Below are 26,202 nucleotides of genomic sequence, written 5' to 3' on the forward strand. Positions count from 1 at the left end.
GTGGCTGTGGCATCTGCTGAGGTAAGGGGAGTTAAGACCCCTGAGACGTACTAGGAGCTCATCCTGAGTTGATGCTGAGTGGTTGACCAGCTGGCTGCGGAGGACTGTCAGCAGGGCTCAGAGTGGGTACACCTCCTTGCAGCCATCAACATGCTTGTCTGAACCGGGGACACTGGCAAAACCGAGTTGAATCATAGCTTTAAATACTCAGAGGAAATAGCTCATCAACCTGGCACGAGCGCACCTCTGAGGGAGGAGAGCCGGGGTTTGGGGGAAGCCATCTTTCTGAGCAGAAGCTACTCTGAGAAATGGGATCAGCAGCCAAGAAGTTGTGGCCAGGCCACAACTCTAACAGGAAATGGGCCATGTGCGCTGTGGGCAGGACACTGAGTGCTTCAGCCCCACCTGCGGGCCGCGCTGATAGCGATCGCAGTCCAGCCTGGGAGTGCTGAGACCAACACCTACTTTTCTGTGAGAGACTTGTGAAAACCAGCTTTCATCTCTTTACAGCCTACCTTGTGGTTGCACATACCATCCAGGGAATGTGCTACCCCATTTAAGCGATTGCTACAACCTGATGTGCAAGTTTAATAATTCAGGGTGGGCATGTTAAAATTGACTTTCAAATTGGGTTTCAGGAGTCCCAGGTCTCTTCAGAGGTGCCTTAGCAACCATCCTGGGCAGTGGGCGCATGTGTGCCTGGTCCCAGCCCTCTCCCCACCCCCCATTCCTTCCAAGTATCAGTACTTCAACAGGAGTAGCGCTGCTTTTACCCATTTTTATGTTGAGATTCCACATAACAATTTTATTTGGCAAAATCAAACACCTCTGAATAGGCCATGGTTTAGATGTAATGAATGTAATCCTCCCTGGCTAGTTTAAACAGAAATGGTTATAGAATTGTTTCAAAAGGGGAAGAAATAGACTCTAGGCTATTCTTCCAAGGATATAGTCCAAAGTCACCCACAGAAACACTGGGCTGCCAAGAGCTGCTGATCCTGACACAGACAGGAAGAAATCTCTGGAATCATGAAGATTCTGCTGCAGATGTCAGCTCAGACCATCCTGCAGGCTAGCTGTGGAGCTGCTGAGAGCTACAAAAACCAGCTGCTTCTGTTCACCCAACTGAGTCCACCAGGAACAACTTAGTTATTAATTTGCTTTATCCCACAGTACACACAGTAGCCTCAGAAGGATGATAATACTAACAACGCCATCAATATTTTGTTGACTAAAAATAGTTCAAGATTTTGGGGGGACTGTTTTATCCCTTGAGAGCCTCCCATTAGAATGTAAAGTCAAGTCGGTGTGTTCTAGTCATGTGAAATGATTCCTCTTGATGTAGTTTTGCTGACTCAGTAGACAGATTTCTTTCTTTTATTGTGACTTTTTAGGAATTGCTGCTTAAATTGTATTCTGTTTTATAATAATGCAAAATATTTACATCCTTCTAAGAGCAAATCTGCAAAACAAGGCATATGCAGAGAAGGCCACCTTCCACCTTCTTGTTCTCCCCTTCCCCACAGGTAATCCTTTCTAAAAGTGATGTTGATTTACCCTTCTGTTTTGTAATATAATTAAATAGGCATACATATTTAATGCCCCCACGTCTTACAGGTAAATCGTAGTGTATTAACTACAATTTTTCCACCTTGCTTTTCCCACTCAATCTATTCCAGAGATCACTCCCTAACTGTATATGGAGTTATTTCTCATTCTTACAGTTACGTGGTACACCATTGTGTGGCCTGGTTATACTATAGTTTATTCAGCCAACCTCAGATGTTTCCAGTCTTTTGCTATTACAAATTACGTTGTAAAGAATTGTCTTATGCATGCATCTTTTTCTTCTTTCTTTCTTTTTTTTTTGGCCACACCGCGGGCATGTGGGATCTTATTTCCCTGACCAGTGATCAAACCTGTGCTCCCTGCAATGGAAGTACAGAGTCTTAACCGCTGGAGCACCAGGTAAGTCCCCTTATGCATGCATCTTTTCACATTTTTCAAGATTATTTTTGGGATAGATTCCAAATGTAGAATACATGGGTCAGAGGGCAATGTATATGTAATTTTGCTGGATATTGCCATATTCCTTTTTGTAGGGGTAATATCATTTTCCATTCCCATCTGCAATGTAAGGAGCACTAGCCCCTTAACTTTTGTCTATTTTACTATAGCGATGTTGATCTTTTTTATCCCTGTTGTTGAAAGGTCTTTACATATTAGAACTAAGACATTGTGATGTAAGTTGCAAATATTTTTCTTTCCCACTTTGTCTCTTGTGTTTTTAACTTTGCTTATTATATTTACCCATTCCCTGATTATAGAGGAATTCACCCATACTTCCAATACTCATATAGATTAATTTTTAAAATTTAAATCTTCAATCCATTTGGAATTTGTACTGGTGTGCAGTGCAAGGAATGAATCCATTGAATCATTTTTCAGATGACAGTCCGTTTACCACAATACTACTTTTTTACTTTTACCCACTGATTTGGGATGCCCCTTCTAACTTATCCTCAATTTCTATTTCCTATTAGATCTATTTCTGGACTATCTAGTCTATTCTATTGGTCAACTTGCTATTCATGTGGTAATACTGCACTGTTTCAGTTGCAGAGATTTTAAAACATATTTTAATATCTTGTAGGGGCCGTGTCCCTAACCTCACCCCAAAGCTCCTATTTTTCAGTGATTTCCTGACTTTTCATGCATGTTTTTTTCTTCCAAATGAACTTTATAATTAGGATGCTTAACTACAGGAAAAAAAACTGATGACATTTTATTGAGTTCACATTAAATTTTTAAATTAATATAGGGAGGATCAACTTAGTTTTGAGATTGTGTCTTCCTAGCCAAGAACATAGGATGTCTCTCCACTTGTTCAAATATGCATTTGGTTCATTCAGGATTGATTTATAGTTTTACTCATTGAGATTTTGGATATTTCATGTTAAGTTTGGGCTATTTTGCTATTAAAATGGTGTCTTCTCTTTGGTGATCTTCTAATTTGTTTTTACATATATACACTAAGGCAGTTGAAATATCTCAAAATTGAAGGACATGAGTTTCTAGATTGAAAGGGCTACCAATTTCCCAGCAAAACAAATAGAGAATCGCTACCAAACTTGGAAGGAAAAGTGATGTGCTCCCTGCAGTCTTATACTCAAACAATTATTCTCCAATATGAGGACAAAATAGAGATTTTCAGACATATAAGCCCTGAAGATATTTACTTCCCATGTACCTTGTGTCTGAGGTCTACTGGAAGAGGTGCTTCTCCAAAAAAGAGAACATCCTCTAAGAAGGCTCAGAAATAAGGGATCCAACTTAGGAGAGTGGTAAAAAGTGTCTCCAGGCTGACGGTAAATGGAAATCCCAGGATGGCAATTGAGAGCAAGTTCCAGGTAGACCGTTTTCAGGAAGAAGACAGATTTCCCAGTGTGGTTAATGCATTGAGAGGTCATTTACATTTCTAGTGGAAAGTTGAGGAATGAGTTAATGATAAATATAGAGAAATTTAATCAAATGAAGAAAAATAATTATTAGCTTCTAGTGAAACAAAAGTTGGTATATGAAAAGAGATGTAGTCAAATAGCATTATATGGCTCAGCCATAAATAGTATTTACCTGTAACAATGGTGTAAATATTCAACATTTATTTAACTAAAATTATGGTATAACTATATTTGGAGACAGGATAGGAGGGAAAATGTGTTTATGGTAGTGGTGGTGTTGGGGGGTAAATCACACCTTTCATTGTTAGGAAGTCAACAGATTATATCTAAAACTTTGTTCAAAGTCAAGGTTCTTAGAAAGGCAGGCTATGCTTTGCTTTCTCATTAATCCCTGGTCCATTTGCTGCAATATCTCCCATACTCTGCAGTCCAGGACGTCTGCAGGCTCTGGATCCCCAGCTCTAATGGAAACTCTTAAACCTCACTTGACTTCTTTGTTGTAGTCAACACTAGTCATCCCAGTTTTCTTCTGAAGCCTCCTTGGATTTGTGAAAAGATTCCCTCCTGGTTTTCATAGCCCCATTTTCATATTCCCTTTTCATACTGTTTGGTGGTTTCTCTGTTCCATGCCACCCCTCCCTTAAAATTTTCCAGTGTCCCTTTTGGAATCTTCTTTCCTTCTAATGCTGCATATTATCCTTGCCCATTGCTTTAGCAAACCTAAAGAGGAAAAAATCCCTCTTCCATCTGTGGTCTGTTTTCTGAGCTCTAGAATCACACATTCAGCTCTAGCTTGGGTAACTTTATCTAGAAACATACATAACATCTAAAACTCAACTATTTATACTGCATTGATTCTAGTTTCCCAAAGCCTATACCTCTGTTTTGGTTTTACAAACCCATTTTCTGCCTGATGAAAATGGTAGAACCATTTTCTTCCAAGCAGGAAGCTGAGTGTCACCTATATTAATTCTCTTTCTCCCATGTTTCATATTCAGTCAGGAAGTTCTTCCCTGGACCTGTGTTCTCTATAATAGCTCCTTAGCAGCTGCCTTACCTATGTCCCTTACTAACGCCTGCAAAAATAAGTGAGTAGATGCTTTTGACAGCTTAAAGAGGTTATTTTCTGTTTGCTGTTCTGTTTACTGCAAGTTTCTCAGTCATCAGCTGAGAATGAGGATGAGGGAGGCAACTTTAGAAGAAAGGAAGAAATATGAAGTTGTTTTCTAGGAAAATAAGATAGTGAGTGAAGTAGAGAAATATAGCATGGCTGCTAACAAGTATTAAAGTCTCCCTCAGGTTATGGAGACCAGTCAGCATGCCTGCGTGTTTCCTCCAGCTATGTTCAGTTGTGTATGTTCAACTAAGGAAGAGAGTTAGTAATTTTTAAGCTAATGCGATAAAATAAGAGAGTGTCAAGTGAACTAAAGGTATAGGTAAGCGACTGATAATAATGCACGACAATAAAATTTAAGTTGGAAAATGCGTGTATAGAGGGTGTCGTTGAAGATTTGGTTAGAGCAATATAAGTTTCTTCTGTGACCACATGATTGTCACAAATGAATTGATATCAGAGTATTTCAGGGAGTAAGATGATAGGATGCTTGAAATGGAAATTATTGAGGCATGTCAAATACTAGTGATGGCAGGTGTATGAATAAATGCCTGAGGTAGGCATGGAAGTCAAGACATTTGGAAGAGAGGAAGTTAAAGAATTGAGAGACCAGGGTGTTCCATGGATCATCTATGTGAATACTAAAATTACCAAGAATCAAAACAGGGAGGGTTCTGGTGAGCATAAGAATAAGTGGGGGGCTGAACTCTTCAGAGAATGTGAAACTGAGAGGAACCCTGTGGGGCTTTCCCAGGAACAGACTCCTGTGTCCTCCACCTCTTGTTGGTAGAGCTTTAGCTTCCTAGGCTTTCCCTGAGTTCCAAAGAGCAAATTTAATCAGAGAAGCAAGAAAATGCAAAAACAAAGGAAAGCAGTCAAGCAAGACAAAATAATAATAGTTTAGCCATAAAATTAGGTCAAGGACTTTTAGTTCTTCCTCAAGGGCTAGTTATTTTGCAGATACTAAAGCCCCCACCAAGTGGAGAAAGTTAACTGCAAGCTGACCACCAGCATGTGGACCTCAGGCACTTTGGAACCAGAAGGTTGACGATTGAGATTTCCAAAACATGACCCTGTTACCTCACCGTCAGCTAATCAGAGAATTGTACACAAGCTGATCTCATACCCTGAGACTCTCCCTTCACTTTGTCCTTAAAAACCCTTCCCTTATAGCCACCAGGGAATTCAGGTCTTTGGAGCACAAGCTGCCTGTTCTCCTTGCTTGGTACCCTGCAATGAATGCTGTTCCTTCCTTCACCACAACCTGGTATAAGTAGACTGGCTTTGCTGCATGTAGACCCAAGTTCTGTTTAGTAACAAATGCAGCAGTGTGACCAGGGGTTTGGGGACAACCTCAACAAGATGAGTAATGGGTGGTATTACAGGGTGAGGACATGCTATTCAAAGCTGGGGATTTTTAGGGAGGAGGGAGTATAATGGCTGGAAATCAGTGGCTCAAGTGGTCTGGGAGAGAAAACAACCACAATTTAAGTGGGCTGTTAGGGAAATAATGTCCTTGGGAGAGAGTCAAATAGCAATGGTGAGAAAGGGGTAAGAAAGTCCAGGGAAGAGTTTGAAGATATGACAAATGATCAATTTAACCATCTACAAATGAGGTTAGAAAAAAATTAATTAAAATTCAGAGAAATCCCTCTGGGAGACATCCCCAAGTCTGTGGTTTGGCTAAGAGCCTGTCTCCTATGGTCCACTGTGCATACCTCTATTTAGCATTTACCATCTAAGAAATGATCTTCAGAGGTCCAGTCCCTCTTTGACCAACCTAACTGTTCACAGTTACCAGCAAAAGATCTTGCCTATAGTAGATGGTTAGCAAATGTTTGTTAGATTAAACTTATTACTGTGCACTGTAATTATTTACCTTTCACCCCAAATATGAGCTCTTTGAGGGTAGAGCGTGTGTATTTTATTTATCCTTGTATCATGTTTCTGATACAATAATAGACACACATAAAATGCTTGGAACCATGAATGCACAGAATAGATTCATTTTTATTTCTCCCAGCAATTTACTCCAAGTGAAATAGAATTCATTTATCCAATGGTAATATTATATGTTTCAGTTATTTATTGCTATCTAACAAATCACCCCAAAACTTAGTTGCTTAAACATTGACAGTTTGTTATTTCTCACAATTCTGCAATCTAGGTTGGACTCCACTGGACCATTTTTCTGCTCCATGTGGTGTCTGCTGGGGCTGGAACATCTAATATATTCTTCACTCACATGTGTAGACTAAGATGGTTGGAGCAACTGGAGTATGACCAGACAGCTTACTCTCTCTCTCTCCTCATGTTTTTACAACTAGCTTTTACAGCTACTTGAGCTTCCTTACAGCAAGGTGATCTCAGAACATTTGGACAAGAAATATTGTATCTGGCCTCCAAGAGAAAGCTGAAGACCTTTAAAAAACTACATCCAGATGGGCACTTCCACTGTATTTTGTTGGTCAAACCAAGTCACAAATTCAACCTAGATTCAAGAACAAGAACAATAGACTCCACCTCTCGACATGCACAAGAATGCACGTGGAGGACCAGAGGAACTGATGGCAGCCATTTCTGGAGACTATCCACACAATGCCTGTAGAAGGGTATTCTGTCTCCTGCAAACTCAATTAAAGTGATCAAACTGACTTTAGGAATCACCTCTCTAAACAAGTTTAGACTCAACTTCAAGGTCTGCATCAGGATCTCTGAAGCTTCAGAAGGATAGCTCCCACACCCCAACTCACCTGAATCCAGTTCAATTCAAAAGGTATTGAATACCGGTCATAGACAACCCCTTACATTTAGCCTTTTCCTTCCATCTTAGCCACATCTTTTCCCAGGTCTCTTGCCTTTATTCTTTTTTTTTATCATTCATCTTCCATGGGTTTTACTTATTTATTTTTTAAACATCTTTATGGAGTATAGTTGCTTTACAATGGTGTGTTAATTTCTGCTTTATAACAAAGTGAATCAGCTATACATATACATATATCCTCATATCTCCTTGTCTTGTGTCTCCCTCCCACCCTCCGTATCCCACCATTCTAGGTGGTAAAAAAGCACAGAGCTGATCTACCTGTGCTGTGCAGCTGCTTCCCACTAGCTATCTATTTTACATTTGGTGGTGTATATATGTCAGTGCTACTCCCTCACTTTGTCCCAGCTTACCCTTCCCCCTCCCCATGTCCTCAAATCCATTCTCTACATCTGCGTCTTTATTCCTGTTCTGCCCCATGGTTCCTCAGAACCTTTTTTTTTTTTATATTCCATATATATGTGTTAGCATACGGTATTTGTTTTTCTCTTTCTGACTTACTTCACTCTGTATGACAGACTCTAGGTCCACCCACCTCACTACAAATAACTTAATTTTGTTTCTTTTTATAGCTGAGTAATATTCCATTGTATATATGTTTCACATCTTCTTTATCCATTCATCTGTCAATGGACACTTAGGTTGCTTCTATGTCCTGGCTATTGTAAATAGAGCTTCAGTGAACATTGCGGTACATGACTGTTTTTAAATTATGGTTTTCTCAGGGTATATGCCCAGTAATGGGATTGTTGTGTCGTATGGTAGTTTTATTTTTAGTTTTTTAAGGAATCTCCATACTGTTCTCCATAGTAGCTGTATCAATTTACATTCCCACCAACAGTGCAAGAGGCTTCCCTTTTCTCCACACCTTCACCAGAATTATTGTTTGTAGATTTTTTGATGAGGGCCATTCTGACCGGTGTGAGATGATATCTCATTGAAGTTTTGATTTTCATTTCTCTAATGATTAGTGATGTTGAGCATCCTTTCATGTGTTTGTTGGCAATCTGTATATCTTCTTTGGAGAAATGTCTTTTTAGGTCTTCTGCCCATTTTTGGATTGGGTTGCTTGTTTTTTGAATATTGAGCTGCATGTGCTGCTTATAAATTTTGGAGATTAATCCTTTGTGGGTTGCTTCATTTGCAAATATTTTCTCCCATTCTGAGGTTTGTCTTTTTGTTTTGTTTATGTTTTCCTTTGCTGTCCAAAAGCTTTTAAGTTTTATTAGGTCCCATTTGTTTACTTTTGTTTTTATTTCCATTGCTCTAGGAGGTGGGTCAAAAAGGATCTTGTTGTAATTTATGTCCTGGAGTGTTCTGCCTATGTTTTCCTCTAAGAGTTTGATAATGTCTGGTCTTACATTTAAGTCTTTAATCCATTTTTAGTTTATTTTTGTGTATGGTGTTAGGGAGTGTTCTAATTTCATTCTTTTACATGTAGCTGTCCAGTTTTCCCAGCACCACTTATTGAAGAGGCTATCTTTTCTCCATTGTATATTCTTGCCTCCTTTACCAAAGATAAGGTGACCATGTGTGCATGGGTTTATCTCTGGGCTTTCTAACCTGTTCCATTGATCTATGTTTCTGTTTTTGCACCAGTACCATACTGTCTTGATTACTGTAGTTTTGTAGTATAGTCTGAAGTCAGGGAGCCTGATTTCTCCAGCTCTGTTTTTCTTTCCCAAGATTGCTTTGGCTATTCGGGGTCTTTTGTGTTTCCATACAAATTGTGAAATTTTTTGTTCTAGTTCTGTGAAAAATGCCATTGGTAGTTTGATAGGGATTGCACTGAATCTGTAGATTGCTTTGGGTAGTAGAGTCATTTTCACAATATTGATTCTTCCAATCCAAGAACATGGTATATCTCTCCATCTGTTTGTATTGTCTTTTCTTTCATCAGTGTCTTACAGTTTTCTTCATATAGATCTTTTGCCTCCTTAGGTAGGTTTATTCCTAGGTATTTTATTCTTTTTGTTGCAGTGGTAAATGAGAGTGTTTCCTTAATTTCTCTTTAAGAGTTTTCATCGTTCATGTATAGGAATGCAAGAGATTTCTGTGCATTAATTTTGTATCCTGCTACTTTACCAAATTCATTGATTAGCTCTAGTAGTTTTCTGGTAGCATCTTTAGGATTCTCTACGTATAGTATCATGTTATCTGCAAACAGTGACAGTTTTACTTCTTCTTTTCTGATTTGGATTCCTTTTAGTTCTTTTTCTTCTCTGATTGCCATGGCCAAAACTATGTTGAATAATAGTGGTGAGAGTGGGCACCCTTGTCTTTTTCCTGATCATACAGGAAATATTTTCAGTTTTTCCCCATTGAGAACGATGTTGGCTGTGGGTTTCTCATATATGGCCTTTAATATGTTGAGGTAGGTTCCCTCTATGCCCACTTACTGGAAAGTTTTTATCATAAATGGATGTTGAATTTTGTTGAATGCTTTTTCTGCATCTATTGAGATTATCATATGATTTTTATCCTTCAGTTTGTTAACATGGTGTATCACATTGATTGATTTACATATATTGAAGAATCCTTGCATTACTGGGATAAACCTCACTTGATCATGGTGTATGATCCTTTTAATGTGCTGTTGGATTCTGTTTGCTAGTATTTTGTTGAGGATTTTTGCATCTATGTTCATCAGTGATATTGGCCTGTAGTATTCCTTTCTGTGACATCTTTGTCTGGTTTTGGTATCATTGTGATGGTGGCCTCATACAATGAGTTTGGGGGTGTTCCTCCCTCTGCTATATTTTGGAAGAGTTTGAGAAGGATAGGTGTTAGCTGTTCTCTAAATATTTGATAGAATTCACCTGTGAAGCCATCTGGTCTTGGGCTTTTGTTTGTTGGAAGATTTTTAATCACAGTGCTTGTGATTGGTCTGTTTATATTTTCTGTTTCTTTCTGGTTCAGTCTTGGTAGGTTGTGCTTTTCTAAGAATTTGTCCATTTCTTCCAGGTTGTCCATTTTATTGGCATGTAGTTGCTTGTAGTAATCTCTCATGATCCTTTGTATTTCTGCAGTGTCAGTTGTTACTTCTTTTTCATTTCCAATTCTATTGATTTGAGTCTTCTCCCTTTCTTTCTTGAGGAGTCTGGCTAATGATTTCTCAACTTTGTTTATCTTCTCAAAGAACCAGCTTTTAGTTTTATTGATCTTTGCTATTGTTTCCTTCATTTCTTGTTCATTTATTTCTGACCTGGTCTTTATGATTTCTTTCCTTCTGCTAACCTTGGGTATTTTTTGTTCTTCTTTCTCTAGTTGCTTTAGGTGTAAGGTTTGATTGTTTATTTGAGATTTTTCTTGTTTTGTGAGGTAGGATTGTATTGCTCTAAACTTCCCTCTTAAAACTGCTTTTGCTGCATCCCATAGGCTTTGGGTCGTCGTGTTTTCATTGTCATTTGTTTCTAGGTTTTTTTTTAATTTCCTCCTTGATTTCTTCAGTGATCTCTCGGTTATTTAGTAGCATATTGTTTAGCCTCCATGTGTTTGTATTTTTTACATTTTTTTCCTTTAATTGATATCTAGTCTCATAGCGTTGTGGTCAGAAAAGATACTTGATACAATTTCAATTTTCTTAAATTTACCACAGCTTGATTTGTAACCCAAGATATGATCTATCTTGGAGAATGTTCCATGAATACTTGAGAAGAAAGTGTATTCTGTTGTTTTAGGATGAAATATCCTATAAATGCCAATTAAGCCCATCTGGTCTAATGTGTCATTTAAAGCTGTGTTTCCTTATTTATTTTCATTTTGGATGATTTGTCCATTGGTGAAAGTGGGGTGTTAAAGTCCCCGACTATTATTGTGTTACTGTCGATTTCCCCTTTTATGGCTGTTAGCATTTGCCTTATGTATTGAGGTGCTCCTATGTTCGGTGTATAAATATTTACAATTGTTATATCTTCTTCTTGGATTGATCCCTTGATCATTATGTAGTGGCCTTCTTTGTCTCTTGTAATAGTCTTTATTTTGAAGTCTCTTTTATCTGATATGAGTATTGCTACTTCATTTTTCTTTTGATTTCCATTTGCATGGAATATCTTTTTCCATTCCCTCACTTTCAGTCTGTATGTGCCCCTAGGTCTGAAGTGGGTCTCTTGTAGACAGCATATATACAGGTCTTGTTTTTGTATCCATTCACCAGTCTGTGTCTTTTAGTTGGAGCATTTAATCCATTTACATTTAAGGTAAGTATCAGTATGTATGTTCCTATTACCATTTTCTTAATTGTTTGGGTTTGTTTTTCTAGGTCTTTTCCTTCTCTTGTGTTTCCTGCCTAGAGAAGTTTCTTTAGCATTTGTTGTAAAGCTGGTTTGGTGGTGCTGAATTCTCTTAACTTTTGCTTGTCTGTAAAGCTTTTAATTTCTCCGTTGAATCTGAATGAGATCCTTGCTGGTAGAGTAATCTTTGTTGTAGGTTTTTCCCTTTCATCACTTTAAATATAGCCTGCCATTCCCTTCTCGCTTGCAGAGTTTCTGCTGAAAGATCAGCTGTTAACTTTATGGGGATTCCCTTGTATTTTATTTGTTGCTTTTCCCTTGCGCTTTTAGTATTTTTTCTTTGTATTTAATTTTTGATAGTTTGATTAATATGTGTTTTGCTGTGTTTCTCCTTGGATTTATCCTGTATGGGACTCTCTGCACTTCCTATACTTGATTGACTATTTCCTTTCCCATGTTAGGGAAATTTTTTACTATAATCTTTTCAAATATTTTCTCAGACCCTTCCTTTTTCTCTTCTTCTGGGACCCCTATAATTCAAATGTTGGTGTGTTTAATGTTGTCCCTGAGGTCTCTGAGACTGTCCTCAATTCTTTTCATTCTTTTTTCTTTATTCTGGTCTGTGGCAGTTATTTCCACTATTTTATTTTCCAGGTCACTTATCTGTTCTTCTGCCTCAATTATTCTGCTATTGATTCCTTCTAGAGAATTTTTCATTTCATTTATTGCGTTCTTCATTGTTTGCTCTTTAGTTCTTCTAGGTCCTTTTTAAATGTTTCTTGTATTTTCTCCATTCTATTTCTGAGATTTTGGATCATCTTTACTGTCATTACTCTGAATTCTTTTTCAGATAGACTACCTATTTCCTCTTCATTTGTTAGGTCTGGTGGGTTTTCACCTTGTTCCTTCATCTGCTGCATGTTTCTCTGTCTTCTCATTTTGTTTAATTTACTGTGTTTGGGGTCCCCTTTTCCCAGTCTGCCCCTGTCACAGACACCCAGTGGGTGAGGTTGGTTCAGTAGTTTTTGTAGGCTTCCTGGTGGAGGGGGCTCATGCCTGTGTTCTGGGGGGTGGAGCTGGATCTTATCCTTCTGGTGGGCAGGACACAGCCGGTGGTGTGTTTTGGGGTGTCTGTGAACTTAGTATGACTTTATCCTGCCTTTATTCTTATCACTGTGTTGCTCTCACATGACTCTGTAAGCCTGGAGCTTCATGTGCCTGGAATATTGTTCAGCTGCTCCCTATGACCTGTGTTGAAACAGGCCTGTAAAAACCTTCATATCCTCTTGGAATCCTAGGCAGATTCGTGACCCGGAGCAGATATATTTTTTTGGTTCATTCCTAGTTATAAATGCTAATTCCCTCTTCTCTCTTCCACCTCAGGGAAACACCCATTTTGCCTTCATCCCAAAGCAAATGTAGTCTTCTTTTGTATTTTATGTTATCCTCTAGTTATGTGTAGAAGCAGCCCTGGAGCATTCATATGCTCAGATGAATCAGCCGTATCTTTGTTAGAATATCAGCCTCTTGAGGATGGGTGATATCTAAGCTTAACCAAGTTGCTTTCTAGATAAAGCTCTTTTTGACCAGTGTGGTCTCAGAGTTTCCTAGGGTTCTTATTAAGTGATTTTATTTGTTCTATCAAAGGAACAGTGGGGTTCTCAATTATATGTTTTATTTTGAATCTTTGTTTTAATAAAGAGGTACCAAAAAATCTTGGTGATTTCAGAGTTTAAATTTATTTCCCTGTCTGTATCAATAAATTATTGTTTCAAATAAATGGTGTTAGAGAGATGTTTTTCTCTTTTTCAGAATTAAAAAAAAGTTAATCACAACAAAAGCTTTAGGTTATGTCATAAAGGTTACACTTTTGGGAGTTAGTTTTACAAAATGAAAAAAAAAAAAAACCCAAAACCCACTGTTGAGAAACTGTTGAGTGCTAATAATCTTTACAGGAAATTCCTGTAAAGGAAGTTGGATTACTCACTCTTTCAACTAAACCTAACCACAAACCTTATCTAGTCAAGGAGGTTGGTCTGGGGAGAGTTTTAGATGCTTCTTCTTCAGGTCATTTCCTTCTACTTATAGAGGTCGTTAATTTGATTTTCCTCTGTATGACCATGAATTTGACAATCTCAATGGTTATTTACAAAATACTAAAGTTTTTCCTTTTATTTTTTCTCCAAGTTTAGCTCATTGTTTGCAAACTTGTGTGGGTTACATGTACTTTCTCCCTTTATCTCTCTGGCTAGGAAGAGATATTGTAGACCTCTGAAAATGGATATTCTCACGTGCTCATCTTCAGATAGAAAAGCCGGCAGTCACTGAAAGAAAGACTTCAAGTTCCTTTCTCTTTTTCAATGTCTTAAGAACAGGAAATACAGGTAAGACAATTGTATATTTTTTTTCCACTAGATTTCCTAACCAGCAAATATAAGTTGAGAAAAGAACTTAAATCATTTTCAAAATGGATTGCTAACACAATTATTTTTCATAAACTATTTTGTACTAATAAATTTGCTACCTAATTAGCAAATTTTACACTTCCACATATATGGAGACTTTATTTAAAAAACCTGTTGGTTATGAAATAAACCTATCTACAATGCTTTGAGCATTTTGTGGGAAAGGTGGAGAGCAGAGGGGTTCGAAATGTTTGCTGACTCAGCCATAAAAAGAAACAAAATTGGGTCATTTGTAGAGATATGGATTGACATAGAGGCTGTAATACAGAGTGAAGTAAGTCAAAAGAGAAGAACAAATATCGTATATTAATGCATATATGTGGAATATGAAAAAAATTGGTATAGACGATCTTATTTACAAAGCAGAAAGAGAGACACAGACAGAGAACAAACATATGGATACCAAGGGGAAAAGGTGGGGTGGTGGGGTGAATTGGGAGATTGGGATTGACATATATACACTATTGATACTATGTATAAAATAAATAACTAATGAGAACCTGCTGTATAGCACAGGGAACTCTACTCAGTGCTCTGTGGAGACCTAAATGAGAAGGAAATCCAAAAAAGAGGGGATATATGTATACATATAGCTGATTCACTTTGCTGTACAGTAGACACTAACACAATATTGTAAAGAAACTATACTCCAATAAAAATTTAAAAAAACAAAAAAGCAAACAAAAAAGGCCATAGATAGTACCTATAATATCTAGCATAGAGTTTGCCACATAAAAAGAACTCAGCAAATAGTTGCTCTACAAATGTGTATGACCAAGATTGGCAGTTTAGTTTAGACTGGATTTTGTTAAGCTATTCGTATCTGTATTCCAGCATCATCATTTTTTAAAGGCATGACTTTAGACAATTTACTTCACCAAAAAAAAAAAAAGGTTTTTGCCGAATTTAAATGCTTGTCTTGACTGTAAAATCTTTGAGAGCAGGAGCTACACTCTTGATTTTCTGTAATTCCTAGACAATGAGATATATAGCTACCATGGATCATGTGAGAACCATAATAATATTAGTTGAATTAAATAGTTACTGTTACACTAGACCAAATGTCTACATGTACATGTGTTCCCTGGGTATAGTCATTGCTGATCCCATGGGAAATTGTCTTTAACTGTGGGATTCTCCTACCTGAGCCTCAGATTCCCTGTTGACACCTGCCTTCTCCACCTGCCTTTCCTCTTTTTCCCCTCCCACCAAAAGCTTTGGTCAGAAAAAATTTTAGTTCATCATCAACCAAAGATAGTTGAAGGTGTAGTCTTGACCAACCGATTGGGGGAACCTTCAACCTCTAACAAAAAAAATATGGCTCTCAAAAAGCAGGTATGGGGCTTCCCTGGTGGCACAGTGGTTGAGAGTCCGCCTGCCGATTCAGGGGACATGGGTTCGTGCCCCGGTCTGGGAAGATCGCACATGCCGCGGAGCGGCTAGGCCCGTGAGCCATGGCCACTGAGCCTGCGCGTCCGGAGCCTGTGCTCCGCAATGGGAGAGGCCACAGCAGTGAGAGGCCCGTGTACCGAAAAAAAAAAAAATCAGGTATGGATGCTGTTTTGGAGAAGAGACCCTTCAGATACTTGAAGTCACCCTTTTGAGCTCTTATCTCTTTTTGTGAGGTGACGGCATATGCTGATAGGAAAATCAGAGTCTCTGAGACCCTCTTCATATGGACATGAATTCCTCTTCTAATACTTATAAGATGTGCAATTATCATTAATAGTGGGGACCACTCTTCAAGCATCGTGAGCCTTGGTGGTCCATCAGTGAAACAAGAAGGACAACAACCATCTTCCCGAGTGCGACAGAAAGTATGTAAGAGAACAGGACACCATTATATTCAGTGCCACCTGTCCATTGATTTACTGCCAAGAACAGACCTGCAGCCTGGTTTGGTTAAGTTGCCTAATGCTTGAAAAATGCTCGATAAATGCACCTTGTGTGATTCCTTATGATTCTTGGAAGTGTTTTGGTGATGGTGGAATGAAAGGCATCACACAGACATCAAAAGATCTTAAAAAGGTAGATATTGACAAACAATATCAGTTGTGTTATCCCACATCAATGGGGTTTCCAGAGTGGGCTTGCTCTTGTGTTGCTCAGTTGCCAACAGTGTTGGTAATAACTGCTGTAACTTAGCACAGACCCAGCTCCCCAAGGTCTATTCTTGTCCCTGAGCAGGGCTTCCCAGCGATGATCCCTGAATCACAGTGATTTCCCTGACACTTGTTTATAATATAGAATCCAATGTTCTTCTCCTTGAGAATCTGATTTAATATGATTTGGAGAGCCCAGATATCTGAATTTATAAAAAGCATTCCGGGTGATTCTTTTTTTTTTTTTTTTTTTTTTTTACCCCTATGTTCTTCATGACATTTTTTTTTCTTAAATTCCATATATATGTGTTAGCATACAGTATTTGTCTTTCTCTTTCTGACTTACTTCACTCTGTATGACAGACTCTAGGTCTATCCACCTCATTACAAATAGCTCAATTTCATTTCTTTTTATGGCTGAGTAATATTCCATTGTATATATGTGCCACATCTTCTTTATCCATTCATCCGATGATGGACACTTAGGTTGTTTCCATCTCCGGGCTATTGTAAATAGGGCTGCTATGAACATTTTGGTACATGTCTCTTTTTGAATTATGGTTTTCTCAGGGTATATGCCTAGTAGTGGGATTGCTGGGTCATATGGTAGTTCTATTTGTAGTTTTTTAAGGAACCTCCATACCGTTCTCCATAGCGGCTGTACCAATTCACATTCCCACCAGCAGTGCAAGAGTGTTCCCTTTTTTCCACACCCTCTCCAGCATTTATTGTTTCTAGATTTTTTGATGATGGCCATTCTGACTGGTGTGAGATGATATCTCATTGTAGTTTTGATTTGCATTTCTCTAATGAGTAAAGATGTTGAGCATCCTTTCATGTGTTTGTTGGCAGTCTGTATATCTTCTGTGGAGAAATGTCTATTTAGGTCTTCTGCCCATTTTTGGATTGGGTTGTTTGTTTTTTTGTTATTGAGCTGCATGAGCTGCTTATAAATTTTGGAGATTAATCCTTTGTCAGTTGCTTCATTGGCAAATATTTTCTCCCATTCTGAGGGTTGTCTTTTGGTCTTGTTTATGGTTTCCTTTGCTGTGCAAAAGCTTTTAAGTTTCATTAGGTCCCATGTGTTTATTTTTGTCTTTATTTCCATTTCTCTAGGAGGTGGGTCAAAAAGGATCTTGCTGTGATTTATGTCATAGAGTGTTCTGCCTATGTTTTCCTCTAAGAGTTTGATAGTGTCTGGCCTTACATTTAGGTCTTTAATCCATTTTGAGCTTATTTTTGTGTATGGTGTTAGGGAGTGATCTAATCTCATACTTTTACATGTCCCTATCCAGTTTTCCCAGCACCACTTATTGAAGAGACTGTCCTTTCTCCACTGTACATTCCTGCCTCCTTTATCAAAGATAAGGTGACCATATGTCCGTGCGTTTAACTCTGGGCTTTCTATCCTGTTCCATTGATCTATCTTTCTGTTTTTGTGCCAGTACCATACTGTCTTAATTACTGTAGATTTGTAGTATAGTCTGAAGTCAGGGAGCCTGATTCCTCCAGCTCCATTTTTCGTTCTCAAGATTGCTTTGGCTATTCGGGGTCTTTTGTGTTTCCATACAAATTGTGAAATTTTTTGTTCTAGTTCTGTGAAAAATGCCAGTGGTAGTTTGATAGGGATTGCATTGAATCTGTAGATTGCTTTGGGTAGTAGAGTCATTTTCACAATGTTGATTCTTCCAATCCAAGAACATGGTACATCTCTCCATCTATTTGTATCATCTTTAATTTCTTTCATCAGTGTCTTATAGTTTTCTGCATACAGGTCTTTTGTCTCCTTAGGTAGGTTTATTCCTAGATATTTTATTCTTTTTGTTGCAATGGTAAATGGGAGTGTTTCCTTGATTTCACTTTCAGATTTTTCATCATTAGTATATAGGAATGCCAGAGATTTCTGTGCATTAATTTTGTATCCTGCAACTTTACCAAATTCATTGATTAGCTCTAGTAGTTTTCTGGTAGCATCTTTAGGATTCTCTATGTATAGTATCATGTCATCTGCAAACAGTGACAGCTTTACTTCTTCTTTTCCAATTTGGATTCCTTTTATTTCCTTTTCTTCTCTGATTGCTGTGGCTGAAACTTCCAAAACTATGTTGAATAAGAGTGGTGAGAGTGGGCAACCTTGTCTTGTTCCTGATCTTAGTGGAAATGGTTTCAGTTTTTCACCATTGAGGACGATGCTGGCTGTGGGTTTGTCATATATGGCCTTTATTATGTTGAGGAAAGTTCCCTCTATGCCTACTTTCTGCAGGGTTTTTATCATAAATGGGTGTTGAATTTTGTCGAAAGCTTTCTCTGCATCTATTGAGATGATCATATGGTTTTTCTCCTTCAATTTGTTAATACGGTGTATCACGTTGATTGATTTGCGTATATTGAAGAATCCTTGCATTCCTGGAATAAACCCCACTTGATCATGGTGTATGATCCTTTTAATGTGCTGTTGGATTCTGTTTGCTAGTATTTTGTTGAGGATTTTTGCATCTATGTTCATCAGTGATATTGGCCTGTAGTTTTCTTTCTTTGTGACATCCTTGTCTGGTTTTGGTATCAAGGTGATGGTGGCCTCGTAGAATGAGTTTGGGAGTGTTCCTCCCTCTGCTATATTTTGGAAGAGTTTGAGAAGGATAGGTGTTAGCTCTTCTCTAAATGTTTGATAGAATTCGCCTGTGAAGCCATCTGGTCCTGGGCTTTTGTTTGTTGGAAGATTTTTTATCACAGTTTCAATTTCAGTGCTTTTGATTGGTCTGTTCATATTTTCTATTTCTTCCTGGTTCAGTCTCGGCAGGTTGTGCATTTCTAAGAATTTGTCCATTTCTTCCAGGTTGTCCATTTTATGGGCATAGAGTTGCTTATAGTAATCTCTCATGATCTTTTGTATTTCTGCAGTGTCAGTTGTTACTTCTCCTTTTTCATTTCTAATTCTATTGATTTGAGTCTTCTCCCTTCTTTTCTTGATGAGTCTGGCTAATGGTTTATCAATTTTGTTTATCTTCTCAAAGAACCAGCTTTTAGTTTTATTGATCTTTGCTATCGTTTCCTTCATTTCTTTTTCATTTATTTCTGATCTGATTTTTATGATTTCTTTCCTTCTGCTAACTTTGGGATGTTTTTGTTCTTCTTTCTCTAATTGCTTTAGGTGCAAGGTTAGGTTGTTTATTCGAGATGTTTCCTGTTTCTTAAGGTGGGATTGTATTGCTATAAATTTCCCTCTTATAACTGCTTTTGCTGCATCCCATAGGTTTTGGGTCGTCGTGTCTCCATTGTCATTTGTTTCCAGGTATTTTTTAATTTCCTCTTTGATTTCTTCAGTGATCACTTCGTTATTAAGTAGTGTATTGTTTAGCCTCCATGTGTTTGTATTTTTTACAGCTCTTTTCCTGTAATTGATATCTAGTCTCATAGCATTGTGGTCAGAAAAGATACTTGATACAATTTCAATTTTCTTAAATTTACCAAGGCTTGATTTGTGACCCAAGATATGATATATCCTGGAGAATGTTCCATGAGCACTTGAGAAAAATGTGTATTCTGTTGTTTTTGGATGGAATGTCCTATAAATATCAATTAAGTCCATCTTGTTTAATGTATCATTTAAAGCTTGTGTTTCCTTATTTATTTTCATTTTGGATGATCTGTCCATTGGTGAAAGTGGGGTGTTAAAGTCCCCTACTATGATTGTGTTACTGTCGATTTCTCCTTTTATGGCTGTTAGTATTTGCCTTATGTATTGAGGTGCTCCTATGTTGGGTGCATAAATATTTACAATTGTTTTATCTTCTTCTTGGATCGATCCCTTGATCATTAGGTAGTGTCCTTCTTTGTCTCTTCTAGTAGTCTTTATTTTAAAGTCTATTTTGTCTGATATGAGAATTTCTACTCCAGCTTTCTTTTGATTTCCATTTGCATGGAATATCTTTTTCCATCCCCTTACTTTCAGTCTGTATGTGTCTCTAGGTCTGAAGTGGGTCTCTTGTAGACAGCATATATATGGGTCTTGTTTTTGTATCCATTCAGCCAATCTGTATCTTTTGGTGGGAGCATTTAGTCCATTTACATTTAAGGTAATTATCGATATGTATGTTCCTATTCCCATTTTCTTAATTGTTTTGGGATCGTTATTGTAGGTCTTTTACTTCTGTTGTGTTTCTTGCCTAGAGAAGTTCCTTTAGCATTTGTTGTAAAGCTGGTTTGGTGGTGCTGAACTCTCTCAGCTTTTGCTTGTCTGTAAACGTTTTAATTTCTCCATCAAATCTGAATGAGATCCTTGCTGGGTAGAGTAATCTTGGTTGCAGGTTTTTCTCCTTCATCACTTTAATTATGTCCTGCCACTCCCTTCTGGCTTGTAGAGTTTCTGCTGAGAGATCAGCTGTTATCCTGATGGGGGTTCCCTTGTGTGTTATTTGTTGTTTTTGCCTTGCTGCTTTTAATATGATTTCTTTGTGTTTAATTTTTGACAGTTTGATTAATATGTGTCTTGGCGTATTTCTCCTTGGATTTACTGTGTATGGGACTCTCTGTGCCTCCTGGATTTGATTAACTATTTCCTTTCCCATATTAGGGAAGTTTTCAACTATAATCTCTTCAAATATTTTCTCAGTCCCTTTCTTTTTCTCTTCTTCTTCTGGAACCCCTATAATTCGAATGTTGGTGCGTTTAATGTTGTCCCAGAGGTCTCTGAGACTGTCCTCTGTTCTTTTCATTCTTTTTTCTTTATTTTGCTCTGCATCCGTTATTTCCACTATTTTATCTTCCACCTCACTTATCCGTTCTTCTGCCTCAGTTATTCTGCTATTGATCCCATCTAGAGTATTTTTTATTTCATGTATTGTGTTTTTAATCGATGCTTGATTCATCTTTAGTTCTTCTAGGTCCTTGTTAACTGTTTCTTGCATTTTGTCTATTCTATTTCCAAAGTTTTTGGATCTGGGAAATAGAATCTTGGATCATCTTTACCATCATTATTCTGAATTCTTTTTCAGGTAGACTGCCTATTACCTCTTCATTTGTTAGATCTGGTGGGTTTTTATCTTGCTCCTTCTCCTGCTGTGTGTTTTTCTGTCTTCTCATTTTGCTTCCCGGGTGATTCTTGTAATGGAGATAATTTGAGAAATATAATTCCAGAGACCAAGCTGTAGCCTAGAAATAGCCCCAGGCAGCCTGAGGTCCTACACCAGTAGGTGAGGGTATCATGGACAGAACATCTGACCACTCAAGGTTGGGACAGGAATTCCTGAGGGCTGGAGACTTCTGGGTGTCATGGTAAAAAATTTTCTATAGGCTTGGTAATTCAAGCATGGAATCACAGAATGTTAGAGCTGAGATGATCTTAGAAATAATAAAGTCCCATGATTCTCAAGTCAAGGAGCTTTAAAAAAAATGCAGATTTTCCAGTTTAATCCCCAGAAGTTAGGACCCCCTAACCCTCAGGTGGAGGAACAACTGATACAGTCCAAATAATTTATTTTGCAAATGAAAAAACTGAAGTGCAGAGAGAGGCTAACTAGAGTCACACAGCAAGTTAATGGTTAAACTTAGGTTGATATGCATTTATTTTGACTTCTCCTGAATTCTTTTGCATTTATTTGGACAACAGAATTGATTACAAATTATGCATGAAGCTTTTCCTAGGATTTGGAGATAAGATTTCTGAAACAGGATCCCTGCTCTTAAGGAGCTCCCAACCTAGTGAGAGGACATGGTATATGAAATAACAATTTCACTACGGTGTGGATAAATTCTGAACAAGGACTTACTGAACTCCTGTGTGAGTCACGCCCTATTCCTTGAGAGAGTGGCAGGCTGCAAGACAGGCTCAGTTCTGCTGGCATGGAGCTTTGGTTCTAGTTAGGGGAGAAGTTTATAAAACAAGATATTTTCCAGACAGTAGTGTGTGCTAAGACAAAGTAATATAACATGAGTAATAAGAGAGATAGTTGCTGTTGCAGTGGTGAATAGAGAGGAGGAATGTCATTATGCACATGGTCAGTGGTGGTCTCTCTGGGGATGAAACACAAGATAAATCATGAGGGAGCCATATCGAGTCATATGGGGTTTTGTATCTGATGCTTTGGAATGGACTCTTTATCTAGTGGGCAGTGTGGCTGGTGAGGTTATCAGCACAGAAATGATATCCTCAGGCTTGATTTTTAGGAAGATGCTTCCAGTGGCTGGAGATGGGGAGATTGTCCCTTCAGGGGCTTTGTGGGCAAAGAAGGGGTAAGCAGGGGGTGGGGGGAGGTAGACCACATTTGAAAGGCAGTTGCTTATCCTAGGTCCTTGTTCCTAGACCACAGTCTTGGAAAGAAGAGCTACCCATTGTCACCAATGGGGATAAGTGATGCAGTGACTCTGGTTCCCGTCCGCGGCACTCTAGGTCCTCCACCATCTCATGAAGCCCTTTCTTGGCTGAGCACACCCTCCTCTCAGAGGGTCAGCAGCCAAGTGGAAACATCCTGTACTTCTGGCCCCACCTAGGTACACCGGTCTGGAGAGACCTCGCAGAGTGTATGACTCTGTCCGCCTCCATCCAAGACAATGTCTCTGTGGTTTTCAGGGTTTGTCTTTTCCTGCCTCAGAGAAGTTGGTCCACACACGCTCTTCTCACTCTCACTTGCATTTGGCCTCCTACCCTGCCAGCTCATTCCCCTTGATTCCCTTGTGGAATCAAGTCAGCACAGGAGGAAACACCTCCCCGTCTTGTCTTCCATGTGCAGTGTAGCCTGGGGAGGGCGTGGCTTGTCCACACTCCCCACCTTCCTCCCTGAATCCCTTGTCTCCATCACCTTAAGTCCTCTGCACGTGATGATCTGGTCTATCAGTGGCCAGACCTGATGGAAACTAAGTCCTTCTTGTGCCTGACTTCTCTGCTTAGTGTCAGGGTGGTCTCTCTGTTCTGTTTCTTCTCTTCCTTTTGGGTTTATCCTTTTAAATTTTCCCTTGGCCCTGACTCACCCTTCCAGGCTGGTGTTCCCCCGGGAAGTCTATCTGCTCTCTCCTTGCAGCCTCCTGACTTCTCTCACTGGAACTCTCCCCTGTGGATCCCCAAAGGCACCTCAAACTCAATGTTTCTGTTAGAGAAACATACTTGTTGATCATTTATAAATATTAAAATTACTCCTTTCTGCATCTGAAGATGTTGGAGACATGGGGTGCTGTGTGTGTGGGGGTGTGTGTAAAAATGTTTGGAAATGAAGAATTTTATAAGTTGAGGAAAGTAAAGTATTTATTTATGGTAAAAGATGGAGGTTCCTGAAGAGAATGGTCCTGGGAAAGTCTGGGTGGAAGGAGTGGTTGCAGGAATGGCCAGTGAGCACAGGGGGCAGTGAAGAGAGGAATGTGCATGATGGTTAGATGTGTGTGTGTGTGGGCGTTGAGAGAGAGAGAGACAGGCAGACAGAGACAGAGACAGAGAGACAGAGACAGGGGTTGAGAGAGAAAGAGGGAGAGATAGAGAGAGATTGATTTTTGTCAGATGCCCAAGAAACAGAGATGTGCTGGGAAGAAGACTTTTAAGGAGAACGTTCAGAGGGACCATATGATACTTAGTAAAATTGTTCTCTTTCTTTCCTTCTTTCTTTCTTTCTTCTGCTTTCTTTCTTTCTTTCTTTCTTTTTCTTTCTTTCTTTCTTTCTTTCTTTCTTTCTTTCTTTCTTTCTTTCTTTCTTTCTTTCTCTTTCTTCCTCTTCCTTTCCTTCTCCCTCTCTCCCTCCCTCTCTTTCTCTTTTTTCCTTACTTTCCCTCTTTAATGTTTTCTTTTCTGTTATCACTGCATTTGTTTCTTTGTCATATTTTCCTGTCGCTGTTTATTTGCATGTTTCTGTTGGCAAAGACTTTTTACTTCATCAAATTTTACTCAGGCTCCTTGAGACCTCCTGTCACATGGGCCTCAACCTTGATCCCCATCCTGTCATCAGCCTGCCCAGCTCAGTCTTAACAAAGAATTCTGCTAAGTCATCCTCCCATCCTTGATATTTGATTAAGTTCCTCATCTCCCAGGTTTGATATCTAAGCTCTTAATCCACCTTTAGCAAGAATCTTGTTGGTCATTTTGGTAAGAATTCCCCTCCCCTTGATGACTTCTCTTAGTAAATTTCCACCCCCTGATTCCTCACCCTCCTCCTTAGCTTTAAATCCTCACCTGTCCTTGCTGTATTCTGAGTTGAGCTTGATCTTTCTCCCCTGTTGCAATAGTCTTGAACAAAATATTTCTTACTGTTTTAACAGATGTTAGAATAGTTTTTTCTTTAACATTGTTCTCCACACTGTGTCAGGCCCTTGAGGACAGAGACTATATCATTTATTTTGTCCCCTGCCCACCCATCCCACTTAAAGGGCTTAAGACAGTATGGGGGTGTTTTAGGAGAAATTTTTTAAAGTTCAGGAGTTAAATTACTTTATTTCTACAATCCCAAGAATAATACCCAGACTATTTTTATGACAGTGATAATAGTTCAGAACTCTAAGAGGCACAGATAAGGCTGTTCTATAGTGAAATTATTTGTATTTTGTGCTCAAAACAAAATTATATAATAATTAAATATCACCCACTGCTATGGCTTGAATGTTTGTGTTTTCCCCAGATTTTTTTTTTTACCATTCAGAAATTTTATTTAATTCCATTTGAAATAGTTCAGATTTCTAAACTATACCCCACAGCTGCTTCCCCTCCAGCTATTTACAATGGCATTTGAGCAAAATAAAATATTTTGGACATTCACAGTTTGTGACAAAACTTACCTATGTTAACAAGAAATCATGGTAATTACAGACCTCAGATTATATTAAATTGCTGTAGTACTCTAACCAACAGCAATAAATTTGTATTTTAAAACATGTTTATAAGTTGTCTTTTCATTAACAAAAGAAAATATTCCAAGACACTGGTAAACTGCAGAAATAGCCTATCTTTGCAATTCAAGATTCTGATTTTAGAAGTTATAGTTTAAAATTTTTAAACAGAGTCAGAATAGTCTAGCTGTGTTTAAAGCTTCTGGTAAAAGCCAATATGCTTTGTAGAGCCCACACCCAGCTCTAGACTTTTTTTTTCTTTAGCTCACTAATGATCACGTTTTTCCATATGGCATTGAGTAAAAAGTTAAACTGTCATGCATGTCAAATTGCACGACAAAGTGTAAGTCAGTCTGGTGATGTCATATTTTACCAAAGGACTCTCTCCACAAATTTATATGCTGAGAATCTAACCCCAAAGGGAATGGTATTGAGAGGTGGGACATTTAGGGGCTACTTAGGTCTTGAGGGAAGAGCTCTCATGAATGGGATTTAGGGCCTTATAAAACAGACCCCAGTGAGATGGGTAGCCCATTCTCCCAGGTGAGGACACAGTGAGAAGGTGCCAGTTATGAACCAGGAAAAGAGCCCTCACCAGAAGGCTACCATGCTGGTGCCTTTATCTTGGGCTTCTTAGACCCCAGAACTTTAAGAAATACATTTCTGTTGGATATAAACCATCCAGTCTTTGGTTTTCTGCTATGGCAACCTGAATGGACTAGGACACCCACCCAGCAACCTTATCTCTCCTCTCTTATAAATGGTTTGAAAATTCCAACAGCCACCCTGTCTACAAGAGGGACAGAACCACCATGAACACAGCCCAGGGTGACCTTCCCTCCCTTTTATACTTCAGAGAATTGGTGGAACACCATCCAGTGACAACTTTTCCTGTCTTATTTGGGGCACAAATAGTAAAGCATCCTCTATTCTCTAACAGTTACTACAAATTAGCAATGTGCAGACATTCTCAAGTTTACACATGAGCTACCTCACTAGTTTCCCTAATTGGGGAGAACCTGACATTTTCATTCAACTTGGATGATCTTTTCAGGAAAACTTTCACTTAACTCTTTCCAAATTACCCATGAAAATATACGTACTGGGTCAGAAACTTAGGAAAAGAAAAAGGATTCCATAAAGAAATGGCATCAAAAGACCACACTGTACGGAGTGTAGGTGCAAACAGTACCCTGAGTCTG

Source organism: Mesoplodon bidens (assembly GCF_964165515.1).
Source record: "Mesoplodon bidens genome assembly, chromosome: 14".
Lineage (NCBI taxonomy): Eukaryota > Metazoa > Chordata > Mammalia > Artiodactyla > Ziphiidae > Mesoplodon > Mesoplodon bidens.